Raw genomic sequence first — 21,181 nt, forward strand, 5'->3', positions numbered from 1 at the left:
CTCTGCTTTGAATAATCACTTAAAATCTTCCTGTCTGTCAGTTCTGAACTCCCTGCTGAAGGCAGGCCCCTGTAGGAACAGCCTCTTTTCCACCTTTAGAGTGAAGGTTGTTCTCGGTGGAACCAACTCTTTGCACCAGCAAAGATCCCTGCCTGTGCCTGGCTGCATTGTAACTGGTGGCAGGATCGGTGAGCAGCTGCCAGTCTGCTGCCCTTGCTGGCTTCAGAAGGAATTGTCTGATTTTGGCTGTGAGCCGGGAGGTGAAGAGCTGGGCTATGGATCTGGCTGCATGCCCAGGTGGTTTCCAGGCAGACATTGCATTTTTATTGTCTTGGATATTCTGTTTTGGAGGTCAGTCGAGAAAGCAGAATGGGGTTATCATTTGGCAGAAGTCTGAAGAAGAAAAGTCTGGACAAAAAAATGAATGTGGTTATACACTGGGTGTAACACTCAGTCCAGCATCTGGGGTAGAGTATACCTGTGCTATCCCAATGGTAATGGAAAGCAATTTTTGCCATACTCCTTTGTTTTCCAGGATGCACTGACCTTATTCCTGGCAGATAACCACTCTCCCTGCTCTGGCTCAACCATGCCACCCATTAGAGAGCAGTGCAATCTCACATGGAGGCGGAGCACCACCATCACACAGCTGGGCTTAAAGGCAGTGAGGTCTGCACAAACATGAAGTGTGCAAGTAGTTCAGTGTTTCACATTTCCTAATTTTTTCTAAACCTTCTCTAAACTGTGTAACCATACTGCCAGGAAGGATGCTGAAGATGCCATCTCTTCCCTTCAGCAGCTCATCCTGGGGAAGTACAGTGAGGACACGAGGAAGAACCTTTTTTTTCCCCTAATAGTGTGGGGAGCAACATATGTAGGTTACATCCCACATCACAGACACACCATTTTGTTGTCACTTCTCCAGCATGTTTATTCTTTGCTGCTCCTCTCCAGACAGGCTCACTGGGGAGCAGGAGTCAGGCTGAACTCACAAGTGTCTGTGTGTGTGTGTTTCCGCCTTGCATTTTTTACTCTTTCACACGATCCACAGTCTTCAAACAGCTCCTCTCAATGCAGATGTTCTTGGTGCATGAAGAGCTTTCCCTTTTTGCAGTGTCCGTGAGGGGAAAGCATAAGGGGATGCTTATTGTTGCCCCTTAGGGCAACACAAAAACTGAGGACAGAGAGACATCAGAGAAATGCAAATTGAGGTGCTATGATCCTGTTCTGCATTGCCAAGAAGGTAGATCTCAATAGCAATATTTAAGCTAGAGCTGAAGCTGAATACATTTCATCTTCTGGCAGATGCAGCCCAAAAGCAGCATCCCAAGGACAACTGGGGCAGAAGTGATTTCCCTTCCTGTCTCTATCCATGGGAGCTGGCATAGCTGTGGCATCTGCTAGAGCTGGGAGGGAGTGCTGTATCATATAGCCATCACATTTGCTTTGCATGTGGCGCTGCTTGATGTGGAGCACCGTAGCTGCATCTCTGCACCAGGCCTGCATGGCTGCAGTGATTCCTGGCTTGTGAGGTGCTCCCTGAATCTCCAATGATAGAAAAGGTGACCAGAATGAAGCACTGCAGGTTCCTGCATCTTTTCTCCTTCCTAAAAACAGGCACCGTTTGACTCCTTTCCCTTCTAAATCAGTGCCCTGTGGACAATGCAATGGCTTTAATTGAAGGGCAGATAATGAGCACCCTCCAGGGTTAGAGATGAATGGGTTTAACCCATAATCACAACTTAGGGCATCCAACAGTCTTGGTGGACTTTGCAAGCTGATTGATGGCCAGATGCAGATGTTTAGTGGGAAAGAAAGACATGCCATCCTGAAGCAGAACCATTATATAAGTAGTTCAGTTCTCTGGGCTGAGCTGAAAAACAAAGCCTGATGCTTCAAGGGAAGGTTTGAAATAACAGTTGAACAGACCTGATCTGGTTCTGACCTTGAAGCTTTCTGTCTTTCAAGTCCTGAACCTGTTACCACTCGTCTGTCCTTCTTTCCAGAAAGGCGTTGTGGCTGTGTAACCCTCCTTCTCGCTCCTCTTGCCCTCCAGACCCTAGATATGATTCTATAAATCATCTAAGAGCAAACTGGCAGTAGAGGTGTGAAATTGTCCTCAAATTTCTAGCGGTACCTGTGCTTCCAGACTCTGGGGATGAGAAAGGTCAGCACACACAGAAGCAAAACACAGACCTCTGCCTTCTGCCCAAAGTGATCTGTGTGTTTCTGAGCCTCTTTGCAAGGGCAGTTATCATTGCTATTCCGTCAGTGTTCAGCATCTGACATAAACAGTCTCTGATCATATTAGTAGGCTCTTAGGTACTTCTACAGTACAAATAATAAATAATAATGAGCTGCAAGGAAGACCTCTGAGTCTTGGATGTCTGCTCAGGCTGCATTCTTATGGCTCCCACCTGATGGGAAGTGTCCCTTTTATGGACACTTTGTGGAAGCTTCTGAGCTACTGTTGCAGACAGTGCTGCAATGCCGCTGGTGAGAGTGGCCTGGGGACAAAGGTGTCTTTTTGCTAGGAATGAAGGAGAAGGTTGTCCTCAGCCCAGAGCAGCATGCCTGAAAGCATGGTATTATGCACTCCTGTGTAGTGGTGGTTTGGTGAACTTGGTGGTATTGCTGAAAACAGCAGGACTCCTCCTCTGGGTTGGTTGGGAAGAGGTGCCAGCCCTGGGCAGAGGCTGAGGCTCCTTGACCCACTGCTTCACCCTGCAGTGTGACAGTAAGATACAGTACCATGGGAGATACCGAACAGCTGTTACTAGACACGAGAAAGATATTTCTGAGAGGAATCTCTGGGTTGGGGGCCTTTAAATGACTGAGTTGGATTACACTCGGGAAATCTGTAGAAAACCTTACCATAAAATGGAAGGATTACTGGAACTGTTCAGTAGCTTGTAACCAGGGTTTGTATTATTATACACACTGCACTAAACGAAGTGTTGATTTGCCTTTCCTTTGGCCAGCAAGAGCCCTTTTTAGAAGAGCTGTCATTGCAGCACAGAACACATACAGCAAAGAAAAGCACCACAGGGAATTCCCTTGCCAGTTGGTGCCATGCAGAGGAGAGAACTATTCAAAAAGCAAGGGATACAGAGCATTGCTGCATTTGTCTTTCTAGTCTCATCACAGATTAAGGAAATCCAGTTCATTCAAAGCAAAACCTGTCATCAGCAGGAAGCTGCAAGATTCTTACTATGCTGTTTTCACATCCTCTTGGAGTTTCTCTCTAAGATCTGTTCCTTACAAAAAGCTACTGAAGATGTGGCTCTCACAATTCTGTGTGGATGTGTAAATTAACAAGGAAATGGATCAATGCAAGGAATGAAAATCAAGGCTTTGAGCTCACTTTTCAGTGTGGGTCATGCTGGATGGAGGCAGGTGTTGCAGCTGCTCAGGTGTGTGAAGAACAGAACACCTGACTTGACACTAGCACACAATTCACAAAAGTGACCAAGCCACATGTAAACAGTGAGAATCAAAGTCAAACTCAATTCCAGGCCAAACTCTGCTCTAGCTTATCAATTGGACTCTGATGGCTTTACTAGTGTGACAAAAAGACATCACACAAGTATTGCAGCCTTAACCCTTCTAAAGATCATGTATCTGATGATTGCTGTCAAACGAAAGGAGATAAATGGTTCTTCATTGGGGCAGCCCTTTCCCATCCCGATACCAACTGCACTTCCAGGATTTCTCCATCTCTCAGCTTTTGAACAAAGCCCTGAAGACAATGAGAACCACTCACAGCCAGGTTCTTTTGGGAGCTCAGCCCACATCTGCCCAGCCACTATAGATTGCTGAAAGGAATGTGGGAGAACCCTGTCCTTGGCCTGGCTCCCACCATGCTTTTTCTTCCTTTGATTTCACTTGAAGGTCAGTGGGGATCTGCTGAGCATCTTGCACCATTCCAGCCAGTGTTGTGCAGGGGGCCAGGTAGATATTTGGCTGCTGGTAGAAAGGCAAGTAGTATCAAGAGAGATCCCTAAATCTTGGGATGTTGGTTGCACATAGGTGCCAATGGGTTAAATACAACAGAGATGAAGCTTTGTCCAACATCACAAAGTGAGTCAGAATCCAGAAAAACAATCAAAACAGCAAAAGCCTGGATTCTCTCACATTGCAGATTAATGCCAAAAGACTGACCTGTGGTTGCTGTACCTGCTCTCCCTTGGAGCCTTCCGCAATGGGAGAATACTCCCGGCTCCCCACATCAATTTGTGAGTAAAGAGCTCTGCTGAGCTATCATTTCCTCCAGGGCAGTGCTCAGCAGGGTAGCCAGCACTTTGTCATCCCTGCCTTTTCTACCCATAGCAATTGCTGCCACCAGTGAGTAATCGGTTATTTCTATTAAAGCCATGGGGAATGTTATGAAATTATTTTATAAGGGGTGGGGGAAATCATTTGGTAAGATGGAGGTCACCAACATAGCCTCTCTCCTCTGTAATGGCAGGTAAATACCTGCAGAAGGCAAGCTGGGGCTTTTTTCTTTCTGACGAAAGGAACAAAGAGGGAATACAAGTAATAAGTGGCAGCTGAGAAGATCTGAGTCTTGTTCTGTAGTCCTCTGCCTTGAAAGCTGGTTTGTGGGTGGCAGCAGGTAAAGATGCTGGGTGTAATCATTCCTGCCAGAGCTCTGTAAAAGTGAAAGGCAGGTGCTGTTGTGTATGTTGGATTCATGCTGATTTCTGAAGCCAGGAGTTAAGAAACCATGCACAGCCTTGGAAAAGTGAAGGCAGAGGGAGATATGCATCTCTCCATAAACTCTCTCAGATTCCGGGAAGCAGGATAGTACCAGCTGTTTCTGTCTCTGACATCACTTCTTCTCCATAGCAACACAAAAGGACATCACTGGGTTTTTGACAGTAGAGTCACAAGAGCTTGCATGGCTGGGATGAGTGACGTACAGTGTTACCTTGAGAAAGCCTCAGCTGTGAGCCTGCCTCCCTTCAGCTGCTCCACCCTGGGTACACCTGGGCTCACTGGGAGCCAACCGGGGAGCATGAAGACCTGGCTGAACATCTGCACCCTTGCAGTTTTCAAGCGTGTTGTCCTACTGCAGTGAGAAATGGTGATTCACCCCTTCCTGGGATGAGCCACTACATCCTGCATATATTTTTAATCATTTTTATGAACCTATTCACTGAATTCTGCACACATTTGAATACGTTGTTCATCAGTGGACGTGATGAATTTTAGCAGAGTATTTCTGCCGAAACTTTCACCCAGCTCTTGCAGCATGACCATGACCTTATAAGTGGGCAGGGCTGCAAGCATTGTGCCAAAACTGGAGATGCATAGTCATTCTCCTTAAGAAGAGCAACTGCTGCAGGAGCTTGGTCTGGTTTGCTTTGAAGTCAATGGCAAGTTTCCCATTGGCTTAAGTAGGAACATATGTTTACAGAAATGAATAATACTGCTCCTCGCTTTTCCAAGTTTTGTATGATCAAGGCATGGCCTGAGTTGACCTGGAGACTCAGCCTGTTCAGCCTCCATCTCTCATCTGCACAGCAGGAATTACAAATTTGATTTGTGTGGAAGAGAGCTCCGTACTGTTGGTAACTTAGATTATGAGCATTAATTGGGTCAGGACTGATGAACTCTAAAGGTTTCCTTGTTTTCCACTGGTAATTTTCACTTCAAATTGTGCTTGGACAGACTGTGTGCCAAGGAGCACAGCGCTTCTGTTTTTCATGCATGTATTTCTCCTACTTTGGATGAGCTGCTTGCGAGGACAATGTTGCTGTGGCCCCGTCTGGGGAGGAAGCTGTCACTGATCACACAACACTTTTCTCCACACACAGCACGTACAGGTCAGGATGATCACCCACTGTCAGCATTGGATGCGGCTTTTAAAGCTCCAGACAAAACACTGTGGCAAGGCTAGCAGTGATGTCTTCAGGGACCTTTCCCCCAAGGACCACCTTGTGTCTGCTGAAGCACAGGGATTCTGAAAGGGCACTACTGTTTTTCTTGGCATTGATTGCAGGATGAATGCTTCTTGAAGCAACTGCCTCTAATAGCTCAGGAGAAGCCTTTATGGTCTGCTGTGGCAGTGATCTACAGATAATGGCTCCCTCCGAGATTTTCACACTTTCCTGTGATCCTCATACTGGATACATAAAAGCTGACCTGCAAAGAAGAATGTTTTATTTTTCTTAAAAAGCTTCATAGAGTTCTATGAAGTGCTACTATTTTTGGTACATTGTTTGTTTCTTGGGGATGACATTATGATGTGGGAATACAAACTACTTACTTTTCACTTTAAAAATAGGAGGACCATCAAGACCCACACTGTAAGATAGAATGATACAAAGATGGTAACAAAGGTGGTGACAGATATTCAAAAGGTTATTTATGAGAAAAAAACTCACCAATATGGATGCCTTCACTGGGAACTGCTGAGGCAATCTCCACCAGGGAACAATCTCCAAGAGATGCTGCCTTAGTGGTGGTCAGCCCTTAAATGAGGTCTAGAGGAGGTGGAGTCAAGCTCCACCCCTTCTGGGAGCACAGCTAAAATACTCTCACCTGTGCTCCCACAGCTGACCTGACACTTGCCTCAGTTGTTTAATCAGAGGTTCAGGCTGTCATTACCAATTTCCCATACACACATGTACAGAGTGGAGAAAATATGTGCATCTTAGGGCAAGGGATCTAATTCCCTACCAGAGGCTCCAAAGAATGATCAGGGGAACCTTCTTTGCCAGTCCCTCAGCAGAAAGGGCTGCAGAGGTTTCCAGCTGGAGCGAGCTTCCTTTGGCACATGCAGCTTTTCTTTTGAAATTGAGGCATTTTGTGAGGATGTGTCAATTTGAGCACTATTTCCAACACTAAAGGCAAAGTGAATCATTTGGGCTTTTCTGTTTTGTTTCATTAATGTCAGAATGTCTTGTTTTGATAGAGACAGAATTGTCATTTCCATGATATCAGAATGTTTTACTGTTCCTGCTCATTTCATTTCATTTTCTACTAACTGTAAATATACTGTTCTTAAGTTATTCATTTATCATTATCTTTAGATGCTATTTGATACTGTATTTGATTTTGATACATGCACTTGTTTTGACATCTAAGCCAAGTGTGTTTTTAGTGAAATGAGAAAAATGGAGATGCCAAGACAAAACAACTCACTGGTGTTGCAATTAATTTTCTTGTTTCTTAATAAAAATAAAAATAAAAGAAGAAGAAGAAAAAATAACCTCCCATTTTTTACATTTTTCTCTTTCTAATGGGGAAGGCATCTGTATTCCAGGGTGTGAGGCTGTAGAAAGCACCTCTGGTGTTTATGAACTTGTAGCTGGAAGCAATGGGAATTTGCTATTGCTTCCCACACGGGAGGGTGCGAGCTCTGCCTTGAGCTTGGGTCACACTGTGCCAAAGGCACAAGGCCATAAGGCACTCTGGAGGGGAGAAACTCTCTAGGCACAAGGACAAGCAACTACCTCTGGGTGTTGGGATCTCTATGACCAGCATTGCTGACTTGTGTGATGTTTCCAGATTATGCTGCAATAATGGCATTTATACATCACACTTTGAAGATGCTCTTTATTGACTTAATGTGAATATTATTGCCATCGTTTATTACGGGGAAGTATCTCATCGTAATTGAAATACAATATGGTGCCATTAATCACTTTGAATACAAACTGCTAACTTTTAACTGTTCATAGTATATTAAACACTCCTCTAACCATAAAACAATTAGACTTGCAGTCAGTTTAGAAATGGCCAACGGATAACATTCATGATGACTGACATGTATGTGGCTATGTTTACCTTTTTGTGTTTGAGCAACATATTTCCTTTGGAGCTTCTGCGAGGGAATCAAGACTTACAGCTTTTTGTTTGCTGATAAAGAAGTGCAAACAGGTGTAAACTGAAGGCATAATCGTTGCCTTACAGCATCTCCAGGGCATAATGGAGACAGGGGGGAGTCTGTAGTGCACAGCATGCTGTGTACAGCTAGTGTTGCTCCTAAGTATCACCTGCATTCTTTCTCCACCATTCCTGGTGAAGGAAAGTGGTAAGAAAGAGACAAATTCACAGAATCTTTAAGGTTGGAAAGGACCAATAAGATCATGTAGTCCAACTGGGAGGTTTGGGGCATACTGAGGTTTTGGGTGGTGACTGCTAAAATAAAGCTCCTTTGCTTCCACAGGATGCTTTTTGAAATTTTCCTCTCTGTCCTGCATTACTTAGAAAGGAAAAGGCTTTTACACTTCAGAAGATAATTTTCAATTAGAAAATTACCTGTCTACCAAACAGGCTGTCATTTAAGCTGCCATGATAGGAAAGCTATGCCAGTATAACCTGCAGTACTTGAGCCAGGCGGGATAAGTCCCCTCCAGACATGCCTGGCTCCCAGCTCGGTACTGGGCTCTTTGCAGTGGGTGCACTGCCCAGCAGCTCCAGCCCTGCTCCTGTTGCCCCAACCCCCTGGGACGGGTGTGGGGACCCTGCAGGGCAGCAGCGTTTGGTTGGACAAGAGGCAGTATTTTAGAAAGCTCCAACGTTTGCTCCTGAGGCAGCTCTGGGAAGCCTGGCTATTCAAATGCTTGCAGGAGCCTCCCTTTTTGCTGCCACATTTTAAAAGCGTACTTCAGTGGCACTCGCAGGAGGTGAGGAGATGTGTGTAAGGTCACATCTCAGGGCACATCTTAAAGATTTCCCAAGAAGAGCGGAGCAAGGTCTTTCTGCTGGGGGGAGGGGCTTTTTTTTTTCTTAGCTGGAGCTTTTATTGTCAATATGTATTTTTAATAAAAGGGAAGTGATAGAAGCGGTGGCGGGTGACAGAGCCCAGCGTTGTTCAGTTGCTGACATTTATAAGACAATGCCAACGTCTCTTCAAAACAGACTCCTGCTTGCCCCTACTGTATTGATGTACACGTTTATTGTACGACTGACAGCAGCGAGATGAAAATGATAATGTATGAAAAAATCCCAGAGGCACAGACCGGCAGTTTTACAATGCAGGCTCTTTGCCTTTGGCATCCTTTGGAGGATAACGGTCTTAGATGAGTCACTGTGAAGCAGCACAGGCTACTCTTTCATGCAGCCTCGATACTCATTTTTCCTGGTTTCTGGTGACACCAGCTGTGTATATCTTAATCATCTCGGCGCGTTTACAATTCTTTCTCAATTATCTATAAACAAACCATGGCAATTACATGGCAGGTGATGGCTGGAGTGAGCTGGTCAACTGTAAGATTATGCAGCATGGTGGGCACGGGAGAACTGAAAAATATATAAATGCAGCTTCCAAAAAGGGAGCTGCAACCTTCCAAAAAGCATAGCAGAGCAGAATAAATTTACTGCACAGGCTCAATACAGACCAGAGAGCAAACGAGCACTGGGCATCCATCCACATTCAGTCCACGTGTCACCATCCCAGCTGGGCAAGGTGCTTATCCAGGGAGCTCAGAGGTGGGTTGGCCAGAGCTCAGTGCCCGCTGCTTTGGGGCCGTCCGCAGCTGGCACAGAGCAACGCCTGGGCTGAGGAGGAAGAGGCTGTCACGTTAAGTTAGAGCCCAGCCCTGCAGATCGGCTCTCCATGAAGTATTTTTGGTTGTGTAGGAACAGTCCCCGTGGCAGCAGGCTGACCTTCACTGTGGAAGGAAAGCTTATTCATGGGGTGCGTTTTGTAGGATACTCCTCACCCCAAGGACACCGACACAGTAATATTATGATGATGTTACGCACGAGCTTCTATTTCCAAATGAAAAATGGAAATAGAGAATGCTCTCCACCTATTGATTCCTCGAATTTGCATACTTGGGTACATATGTTTGATGTCTGCCTTTGTGTGCAGCTGTTTGCCAAACGTGACAGGATTTGTTTTTTAAACCTGGGGGCGAGTTCTGCCCTGTGCATTTAAAATAAGATTCCTCTGAATTATTGAATATGTCAATAAATAAAGCAGAGGAAGCGGGCAGGGAAAAACCCAGAGGTCCTTGGCAAAAGGAGGTTGTGGATGCTGGCCATAGGTTGTTACAGCAGGAAAGAGAAAAAATAAAAGGGGGGGCAACTTTAAAGAAAAAGAAAAAAAAGTAAAGAACAAAGAGCTGAACTGAATATCTCTGTTCTGCTTTTCTCTGAGTTGGATGGTAATTATGAGATGGGCCCTGAACTGCTTTTCTTGTGTACCTGTGAATATTATTCCACCTTGTGGTGGAGGGTGAAGGAGAAGTCGAATACTTGAATAGAAGCCAAAGTGGAGTGGGGAGACGTCTGGGCTGTGTCAGTGCTGCTCAGGGTGTTTGTGGGGTGGGAGCCACCAGCGCCCTGCAGCCAGGCATGGGGCAGTGCTGGGGAGAGAGCTGGGAACCAGCGAGGAGGAGGCATGAATGCACCTTTCCAAGCAGAGAGTTTTATCCTGCAACACAACTGAGCAAAGAGGAGGAAGCTCACCCACAGAAGGATGTGCAAGGCTGCAACCATGTGGACTTTGCATAGTCCATAGCAGCATGCTGTGTTTGTAGTGGCTGTCACCAATCAGTTTAGATGGATGGCTTACCTGAGTGCCGGCCCTCCTGGTCACCCCACGGGTCCATGCAGGAGGAAGGAGCTTCCTTGTGAGAAATCATTTTGCAGGCAGGGTTGCCAGTGTGCGGAGCAAAGCATTTCCTTAAGCTAATAAAGTGAGGTGATTTTGCTGTAACTGCTGTGAGTTGGGGAGAGTGACTGGTACATATCAGGAAACCAAAACAGTGGGATTTTGCCTTAATTATGTACATGGTGAAGGAGGAAGAGAGGAACTGGGTATTGAGAGCTGCATGCACAGGTCTTGTGACTGGTCACATTGACTGATGCAGGAAGGAAAGCTTGCCCCGTTCATTCACAAGGTATGCAGCACAGCCAACCCCCAGCGTGCTCCCTCAGCAGAAGTCCCTCTGATTAGCAGGGCTGGGGGCTGCCAGCACCTCAACCACATGCTGCTGGGGGCCCACAAATAAAACGTGGCATTCTACAGAGCTCGTCTTCACATCCCCAAAATTATAGCATCCCTTGCACTCCTCTCGAGAGATCTTGCGTGAGCAACCATTTAAAGGAATGTTACATTACTTACAAGTTCTGCTGTTATTAAATTAATGTTACATTCATTGGAGTTTTTGTTTTGTTTTCAAGGCAGAGCTGTAATTTGAGCAACATATTCATCAAGTGGGAAATGGTGGCTCCAATTATTTTAACATTCATTTGCCCATTCAGCTTCCTCTACATCTTCTGGTTTCTCAGTGCAGCAGAATGTCGAAGCGCTCACACACATCCCGGCCAGGGATGTTTCTGTGCTGTTCAACAGCAACGTCTCCGCAAGGGAGACAATGGGAAACGTTAAGTCTGGCACAGCTGAGGCTGCTGGAGCTCTGCTATGAGGGCCATTAGGCATTGGTTGCAGCAGCAGTGCATCCCTGGGTATAGATTTCCTTTCTCTGCTGGTGCATACCTCCTGGCTTCAGAGCATGGGAAGTTGGAACTGGCAACTTAAATTCAGGCTGAGTAACAAGAAGAGGCTCTAGCAATTTGGTAGCACAGGAGCCTTCATGAAACAATCTTGTGTGCATGATAGCGATGCTCATCATGGTGAGTGTGAGATAACTGACTTAAATCTGAAAGGATACCTTCAGTCACTGGGTAAGAGACAAAGCATCAGTCCCTCAGCAAGTGCTAAAAATAAGCTAGAATAGCAAAAAAGTGTTTCATTATTTTTTTCAGTGCTTGAAGTGCAGGCTTTCCCAACATGATCATAAAATCTTGTAATTTATTAACACTCCTCTCTTTGAAGCTACACCCCATGCCCCCCAGGCCTCATTTTGGGTCCAATCCTGCCACCCAGCTCTAACAAGCGCTGCCATGCCAGCCCCACACATGTGGTTGTCAGAGCTCCAGTCCTCCTGGGCACTGGACTCTCAAGATGGTGTGGGTTTAAAAAAAAAAAAAAAAAAAATCAATAACTGTGCTCTCTTTTCTCTTTGTCTGTTTTTTTCAGTCTGCGAGACTCTCTTGAGCTATTTCCTGCAACTACGAGCGCTAACTGCATGCTTAGGGACTTCTTTTCTTTCCCAGTGGAGATGGGAGACTTGGATGATTTTTGGCCTGCAGGAGCTGATGTGCGACTGTTCTTGTAGGAACATCCCTGCACCTAAATGGGGCTTCAGCCTCCAAAAGAAGTCCCCTTCTTACCTGGCAGTGCTCCGAAGTGCTGTCATCTCTCTGCTTTTGCCTGTGCACGTCTCATTTTTCAGTCAGATATTTGCAATCAAATGTATACAGTCCAATCATTCAGTATGGCTGGATGGAGCCAGGCACAAGTGGCACCTCTCATTCCACTGAACCTAGAAAAGGAGATGGATAACTTGCATTGAAAGGCAGAACATTTGAAACTGTTATTCAGAATTTGCTGAGTACCTCCTATTTCTAAGCAAGGGACAATACAAAGCAGTGCTGGCCAGCAGCAGGATCTCCATGGGTGCAGCCGCCACGGGTGGCAAGAACAAATGTGGCAGGGAGCTGCTCAAAGGGGAGCACCGTATGCAGGAGGCAGGATGGCGGTGCTCAGAAAGATGATGAAATGTGGCCCTGCAAGACCCTCAGCAGTGGTTTGTTGGATGTGCCTCTGCTCTGTTCATTAATCTGTGATAATTAGACTTTATTTGCAGAGGTTAACAGCAGTGGCACATGGTAATTAACCACTCATTCCCCACTAAAGGAGTCATAAAGCTGCTTGCGTGACACCACTCCGGCTGTGGGCATTTTTTGTGCTGGTGGGTGCTCCCAGGGAGTGATGCACCTCTAAACCACTCCTGTGTTCCTGGCCCAGCCTGAGCTGGTGCTGCAAGAGGGGTCAGGGGAAAACAAACCCAGATCCTCTGCCGTTTGCTCTGTGGTATCTCGCTGGCCAGCTGGGAGCTGTTGTTTCCCTAGGGCAGGGGCAATTCTGCTCAAACACCTGCTGCTGCTGCAGGCAGTAGCATGTCCCCACTTTTGCAGAGCACTGCATGTGGCATTAGAGCTGAGACCAGCCTAGGATTAGAGAAGATGGAGCAGAAGTACAGATTTCGGACAAGATCTCCCCCTCCCCTTTCATTACTTCTCCCTCCCTTTCCCCACATCCCCCTCCAGCAAAACCAAGCTAATTAGCTGAATAGATGAGGATAGGCCAAGCAGGGAGAAGCCCCGTTGCGTGCCCTATATTAGTAACCCATGTGGGAGCAGCTGGATTGAAGAGAGATTGAAAGGGAAAATTGTAGGTGCGGGTTGAAGGAAAAGCATGATAAGCTTTCCCTTGACATGGCAATGATGTCATCCTTCTCCAGTGCCAGCCAGCAGCACTTCATCCATCCCCCGCAGCTTGATGACCAGCAGGGAACCTCTTACACAGGGACTTCAGCCCTATGCACTGGTGCTGCACCCTCCTTCCCAGCAGGGCAGGCACAGCCAGACACCTCACAGCAATTCGGCAGAAACCCAAAGAGGTGTCCAGGCACAGCCCCACTGGAAAGAGTGGCTACAGGAGGAGTCCAATGGGAAGTGGGCAGCCGAGGTGGGGGTAATAGTAGGCACGCTGTTGTATCTGTGTTTCTCTCTCTGAAGCAGCACCATTCTTCCTTACAGTTGTCTGCCTGCAGGCCCCTGATTGTTGTTCCTCTGCCTAGGAGGCACTCCAACAGAGGCAATGTTTGTTTGCAATTACTGCCTTCACCCTGGGATGGGGAGCTTGCTTCAGTTATCAAGCAGGTGAGTGCAGCTGGTGGCTGCAAAACCTGTGGGTGCTGGAACATCCCCTTGGAAACATCCAGGCCTTGTCTGTGAGTCCCATGTCCCAGCTTCCATGTTACTTCCATGGGAAAAATCAGTGGGGAAAATACCTCACAGCTCCAGGGTGGCTTTTACTGATCTTGCATCTCACTGCTTTGTTTCTTCCTTTGCTTTCCCGGCAGTCATCCCTCACAGCTTATCTTACTGTCTGCTCTTCCCTTCCTGGACCATGCTGTGGTTGTAATCCTGTGCATTTGCTGTACCACCTCCTGTTTAATCTCTCAGGCATTAGCTTGTCTTGTGCTCACACCGCCTTACGTGTCTTCATTCCACATATTCTATCCATTGTTTCATCTATTTGGAGTATCAGATGAGTTTATCAACTTCTTTCTCCTAAGTGACAGGACATGAGAGCTTCCACAGCTCTAACATAAACCTTTCCAGTTCACACATAACAAAACATAAACAAAAAATCCTTCTGAATTAGACCAAAACTGAAATAAAAAAAATAGCTGTTACCTCTGAACTGGAAAAATGTTGTGAAAAAGGCGAGGAGGGTCTTCAGCTCCTGGCTCTGGGCACACACACCAGAGCACAGTCATGTTCTTACAGGTCTTTTCTGGGGAGCTTCAGTGACAGTTCATTGAACAGGAGAGATGACATGAAAAACATAGATGGACACATCTGTAGTGATGAGAATGAGCATTTGGTTGGGAGGACAGTTCTTCTCCAGCCTTGCTGACAGGGCTCAGGGCTCCCGTGGTCCAGGATTTCCTCTTACCATCTGTCTCATCAAAAGAGGTGATGCAGATCCCAGCTAACACTGTCAGTCTCCAGAAAGGAGCTGCATGCTATGTTACCTGCATGCCCATAGTTTAGGGGTCTCAGTTTAGATCCTAGCCTGCAGTCACATGGCTCCACCTGCAGACCCTCAAGGGCTTTGTTTGGGTTCTGTTGTCTGTCTGCTCTTCCACCAACACACGCTGCACCAAGGGATGCCTTCAGCTCTTCACCCAGTTGCACCCACTGCATAGTTTACTGGGGGCACTTCTCAAACAACTGAACCATCTTCAGCCACACCATTTCACCTCTGCTTTATAGGGGCGTTATGGCTGACCCTCTTGAAATCATCAGCAGGGCAAGGACTCACTGGTTCCAGCTATGGTGACTCTGCACAGGGCAGGCTCTGTCCAAAGCCTTAAGCTTACCCAGAAAGGCATGAGGCAGCCTGCAGACCTGGGCTGTGCCACGTCTCTTCCACCGGTCCATTTATTTTTTCCAGAAGCAGAACATGAGAGTAATAGGAACTACATTGGGGCAGCAGAAATGTTTAGTGGTGAGAGCGCTAACACAAACTCATCTGCTGAACTACAGGGTTTGTTGGGTTTTTCTTCTGAAAAAGAAGAAAAAAAAAAAATAGAAATGACCTCAAATAAAAAACACTCCTTTGTGAGGCTTGCAGAATGAAAATTACTCTAATGTTTCAATTTTCACTTCATGAAAACAGTTTCCGCATTTTCCAACCAGCTATTGCAAAAGGATTTGCCATTAGTAATAGAAGAAGCTACACATCTGGTCGAGGTTTCACCATCAGACAAAGGGAAGGACGTCAGCGAGGCATTAAATGTAGATAATGGATTATCAACAGGGAAAGCAGCCCTTGGGGGGTGGGTGAGGGGCAGGGAGAGGGGCCGGGCGTCCCGAGGCACAAAGGCAGCCAAGTGAGACGTGGGAGGGCTGTGCCTGGCTCCGGGGCTCATGCTGCTTCTGGGGGTGGCTGCGGCTGGTCCCCTGATGTCTGCCAGACGTGGCCTGCAGGGAAGAAATCAAATATTAACTGGTTCCTGCTCCCAGACCTGCATGAGGAAGATGAGTGAACCAGGAGGGAGACTGGTGGAGCCAAGAGAACAGTAGGAAGCCAAGCACAAGCCAAACAATAAATTATTAGTGAGCATGAGTAGGAAAGCTCTCAAAGGCAGAGTTGACAGAGACACTAGCAAAACCCCCAGGTTAAGAAAGAGCCTTTGCTAAACTTGCATAAAACCTGGTAAACACCTTTGGTGAGTTCGGAGAACAGCCCTGGCTTTGGCACAGGGTGAGTGGTAAGGATCAAGGAGCCAGAAGGAAGTGGCAGAGCTCTTGTGGAGCTGAGCAGCTCAGAGTGAGGATGAAACTCAGCAGCTTTTATGCTGCCCTGCAAGACCCCAGAAGCAGGGTACTCTCTCTAGAGAGCTTACTGCCTGATGGAGATTTGCCCAGCATCTGCAAAATGGGCTGAACAGCTGTGCACAGATGAACAGAAAACCAGGACAAAGAAGCAATGCCTCACCACCCGCGGTGGAAGCAGTTCAAGTTAAGGACTCACCTCCTCTGAAATATGGTCCCTGATCCAGATCCTACTGATGTTAACAAGGAGCCTGGCCCCAGCAGAGCCTGATCAAGTTGTCTTGGGCCTGATGAGAGCTCATCCATCATACCAGAGCGGCAGAAATCAAAGGGTGGCTCAGACCGAGAGATCCAAGTGTGTTCCTGGCTGCCTAAGCATCTGGGAATCTCAAACTTAAACACAGGCATCATCACAAGCGCCTCTGTCCTGCTTCCAGACAGGAGCAGGGGCATCCCACATGGATTTGCTTACATCCTGGAAAAGATGAGCAAAGACATGAAACATCCACATTTGTGCTGCCCTCCCTCTGCCTTCCCAGAACCTCCCTGCCACGAGCTGTGAGATGTGGATGCCTGGTGGATTTAGCAAACCTGCAGAAACTGCACCTCCTGACATGATGGTCACCAACTTGGATATTCCCGGTACCCCTGCAGTTATGAACTATGATGAATAAGCACTGCAAATAAGCTGCAGTTACAGCCTTTCAGATCTGGGAGCTTTTGTATGTGTGTGTGTGTGTGTGTGTGTAAAAGGCACAAGGGTTTTGTTTTGGTTACTGGGCACAAAGAGAATGATGAAGGCTGCTTGTCTGGGTGAGACAGGGGGCTGGATGACACGTGGCAGGGAGATGTGGGTGTTACAAGAGTTACTGCAAGGATCTGGCCTCCTTGGCAATGGATGTTAATGGCATTAGTAACAAACTAAACAGGAACACAGGGCAGTAAACAGAACATGCTGGTCACCTTTCCAGTGACCATTGTAACCAAACTGTTTATGAGTTATTCTGTCTCTGTAGAGACATCTTGAAGTGAAGCAGGGATTCATATTTCTACTGCATGAAATGTAGCTTTGTAAAAATACATACTTCCAGATCTCTTTTTTTTTCTTCAGCATAAGTAAGTGAATACTGGGTACGAGCCCAGATTTTACTTGGTTCCTCCAACCTGGAGGGAAGACCTGGAGCTTCACAGCACAATGTTGTCCAGGAATTTTCATGGGCTGGCTGGGAAAGGGCTCCAGACACCCATTCACCTCTATGGGCTCGCTGTATCAAGGAGATGCACCATAACCTTTGCAAGTAAAAAGCCCTGTTCTTGACATGAAGAAATGATGAGAGGCATCAGGGGTGACAAGCAGGGGGCTGACCTTGTGCTGGCAGCAGCTGGAAGATGCCTAAGCTGTCCTTATGTCCTGTCTCCATGCATCACTATGTGGGAGCTGCCACATGGTCAGCCCAGACTCTCAGGGCCTATTTTGGCATGAGGATTTTGCCCTGGCCAAGCCAATCTTTTCATATCCTTCATGACCCCTTTTTTTCCCCTGCAAAATTTCAAGCCATGCCATTGCAAGCCTGAGGCAAGGGGGACCATGGTGAACACTCCAGGTACGGGACTAAATGTTTGTCTCACAGGATGCCAGCACTGCTACCCAAAGCCTGGTCAAGTGTATGCCGCCCCCACCCCCCCCTTACTTACATCCAAAGAACAAATTAAATACATCCTGGATGCAACAAGATTTATAACTTAATTGGCTGGCTGTAAAAAGTTATTTCCCTTTTCAGCCCCTCTGTAGTCAAACAACCCCTCCTTTCCTCATTTATCTCTTGCTGTGAATATCTGACGGCTGACAGTAACATGAAATGTAAATACCTGAATTCATTCTCCAGGACAGGCATGCCAGCAGTTCCCTGCCCAGGGACAGTGCTGTTCCGCTCTACTCTACACTCCTCTCCCTTGTACAAGGCTGTGGGGCTCACACATGGTCAAGCCAGGAAACACATCCTGATGGTGTTGTCACAAAGGATATTGGTCTGTAGGAGGAAAGGAAGAGTTTCCTTATTTCTTACTCAAGCTAGCTGCCAACTCTGCAAATAAATGGACATTGTGGTCAGTGGTATTGTATGGATCAGATCTGGCTTGCTCTTAAATCAGAGACAGAAGCGAGAATGAAAGACTCGTGGTTCTGCTCCTCACTCTCTGGCTGTTTGTATGCCCAGATTTGCATAGATTTTCTCATGCAGCACAACCTGCCTGCTCAGCAGCCTGCCTGCAAGACGTGTTTCTAGCATCGCTGCATTCTCTCATCCCAGCAGCCATGCACAGCCCAGCAATCCCTGCAGGAGAACGCATGTGCTCCAGCACCCACCGTGTCCTGAGCCCACTGCCACAAGTCTTGAGTGCTGCACTTGGAGATAGGTTTGTGAAGTAAGAAAATAGGAGACAATATAAGAATGGTGGTATAACAGATAGCTAAGGTTATCTATAGGAGAAACTCACCAATCCTGAGGCCTTCAATCCAGATGGAAAACACTGAGGCTGGTCACCCAAACTCCACAAAGGAGCATTCTCCAAAAAGAGATGCTGCTTTTGTGGTGGTCAGCCCTTAAATGAAGCCTAGGAGAGGTAGAGTCAAGTTCCACCCCTACCAGAGCACAGTTGAATCACCTTCACCTGAGCTTCCACAGCTGACCCCACACTTGCCTCAGATGGTTAATCAGAGGTTCAGGCTGTGATGACCAATTTCCTATACACAGGCTGCACAGAGATTTCAGAGCGTCTGGCTGACTCCATCCAGATTAATTATCAGTGCCTAGGAAAAAGATCTCACGTCAAATTGGTGGGAATTCAGCTTTGTTTTCCCTGTGCTTGGCCTCCTGCCAAGGGAGCAGGAGCAAAACCTGCACTGCCTTCTCTTTCTTGCAGAAACCTACAGTCACACTGACACAATTAAAAAATGACTTATTGGATGCAGGGTATTTAAAATACAGTGCTGCTTCCCTTCCATCCATCACTCCGTTATGGGGAAAACAAAGCCCATCGCCAAAACAAGGGGAGTAAGATGCCCTTTGGAGCGGCATGGCAGTGATGGACCCATGCACACAGGGCAACCCCATTGCCAAACTTTGTCAAGGGACATGGGGCACGACAAGGTCCCAGCAAGTCCCTGTGTGGATACATGACAGCCTGCGCCGGAGGCTTCTATGGCATAAATAATTCAAGAACCATGAAGAGGATTTCTCCCTCTGCCACCCTCTCTGGCTTGTAACAAATGCTAATTTAATCAATCGGCAGTAAATCTGGCTGCTTGCTGACTCATGACAGACGGTGCCCCTGCGGACTGGAGCAGCAGCTTTGCTATCTCATTTGGAAACGAACAATGTGGGAGCCAGCTTCGTTGCTTTTCACTTTTTCCCGGTTTTCCGCAAGCTGGTACAAAGCGGAGAAGACTGCAAAATGCATCCAAGGCCATCAGCCATGGGATGCTGAGCCGAACCCAGCCTGGCTCACAAATTGGGCTGCAGATACTGAGGAGGGAAGGTGCATGGGGCATCGCTTGCAGCTCCTTGCTGCTGCAGGTCCCCAGTCCTTTGCAAGTGGGCTTCCACAGCCATGCAGTTCCCTGGTGCAGCAGCAGCAGCTCAGGGCAACCCACAGAAAGCAGCAGGACAGTGCTGTCTGGGAAGGAATATTAATGTTCTGATTACGATTAAAGTGATTTCACTTATTTGCAACGTTTATCAGCCTCCACTAACCTTTTGACCCACAGAAGAGTGGGTCAGGGAGCAAACTAGGAGACCAAGCTGACAACTATACAGTGAAGTGCTTTCCCAAATAAAAATCAGTTTGATACAAAATGGATTTTTTTTTCTCCTTGATGGTGTCCACTTGTGCTTCCGAAAAATCAGTGACAGCGTAAAAACATTAAAACATCTCCTCAAATGTTTGCTGCAGGGAAAGAGGGATGGCCATCCATGATGAGTGCAATGTTTTCATCAGATGAAACCTATTAATACAAGCTATAAAGCTTTTACTTTGCAGGTTAAAAAAAGTCCTTCTGCAGCCTTTTTTTGTTTTTTTGTGGGTTTTTTTTTTTTTTTTGCTCAGAGCAAGATCAGTGTGTTTATCTGCCACAGTCTCTGTCTGCAGACTTACCTACAACCCAGCAGTGGATGGAGCCTTTTTCTCCATAACTTCCCACCATAGAGACTTGGTACTGCAACATGGGGTGAGACCAAGGGAACCAGCAGGGCCCCTGTGGGGCTGGGGCTGCATGTGGTCTGCGCCGGGCATAGGCACGGGCCACAGCTTCTGCATCTCGAATGGCATCCAGCCCAGGAGCAGCAGTTAATTAGCAACAAAAACCAGAAACACAGATGATCTTTGGTTGTCATATGCCTTGATATGGGGCAAGGATCAGGGCTGTGAAGCAGCAGCACCCTCAACTGCTTGCTGCAGAAAGTTCCCATCCAGCACACTGATTTTGTATTGCACAGCTCCCTACACAGTGTGTAAACTTTGCTTGAAAAGCTTTTATTCAGCTGATCAGCAGAGTTGTTTGCTGCAGCACGCTTTAGGGCTCTCATGAATGAAAGAATTATAAATGTACATTAATAAATTACATCCTCTATTTGCCAGAAGCTCCTACCCAGCACAGACCTGGGTACCATCACAGGAAACACCAGCACTGCCAGCATCTCCTGTTGCAGAATGTTGTCTCCATTTCCTCCAACATGATGGTGCACAGGGCAAACACAGCCCACTGAAGCAGTGTGTGTTTTCTATCCCTGCATGCGCCTTTAGTGCTGAGTAGTAATGAGACCATCCACATCTATGCAAAACGCTCCTGGGACGAAACACACGCATGACATAATTTCTGTCTAATTCTTAAAACATGCTTTTAAACCTTCGTGTAGATTTCCCTTCACTGAAGGGGAGCTGCATGGCAATTAAAATGCTACCGTTGTTCTGTTTCAATTAGAAGCCCTCTTAATTGTCAAGTCTTCAAGGTTTTTAAGCTAGCCTCTGGTGAAAGATGGCAGCAGCGTGTGCTGATGGATGGTGTTCACGTGTCGCCTTACACCGCAGAAAACATCACAAGAGTTACCCTGCTGCAACCACATTAGACTATCATGTCTTGTTTCTTCATTTCTTTTGTCACTGGTGTTCATTACTGAAGAGCTCGGCTGCTGTTCAACAAAGCACTTAAGGCCCTGCTTGATTTGTGCTGAAGTCAATTCCCTTTGCA

At 46.8% G+C, this 21,181-nt stretch overlaps 2 long non-coding RNA genes across 2 annotated transcripts in view; both read right to left on the reverse strand.

The window, feature by feature from the left end:
* Positions 1-5,955: 5,955 nt before the first annotated feature.
* Positions 5,956-21,181, reverse strand: part of LOC140255095 (uncharacterized) — a 57,530-nt gene continuing 42,304 nt past the window's right edge. Inside the window, exons 6-7 of the long non-coding RNA XR_011904387.1 lie at positions 12,196-12,347; positions 5,956-6,147 (exon numbers count right to left, since the gene is read on the reverse strand). This is a non-coding gene — a long non-coding RNA (uncharacterized lncRNA). The remainder of the gene's footprint in view (positions 6,148-12,195; positions 12,348-21,181) is intronic.
* LOC140254995 (uncharacterized) lies at positions 13,125-18,525 on the reverse strand. Its single transcript, XR_011904358.1, has 4 exons — positions 18,433-18,525; positions 17,806-17,966; positions 16,136-16,411; positions 13,125-15,582 (listed from the first exon to the last, which is right to left on the reverse strand). It is a non-coding gene; the product is annotated as an uncharacterized lncRNA (long non-coding RNA).

The sequence above is a fragment of the Excalfactoria chinensis genome, chromosome 7 (assembly GCF_039878825.1).
Source record: "Excalfactoria chinensis isolate bCotChi1 chromosome 7, bCotChi1.hap2, whole genome shotgun sequence".
NCBI lineage: Eukaryota > Metazoa > Chordata > Aves > Galliformes > Phasianidae > Excalfactoria > Excalfactoria chinensis.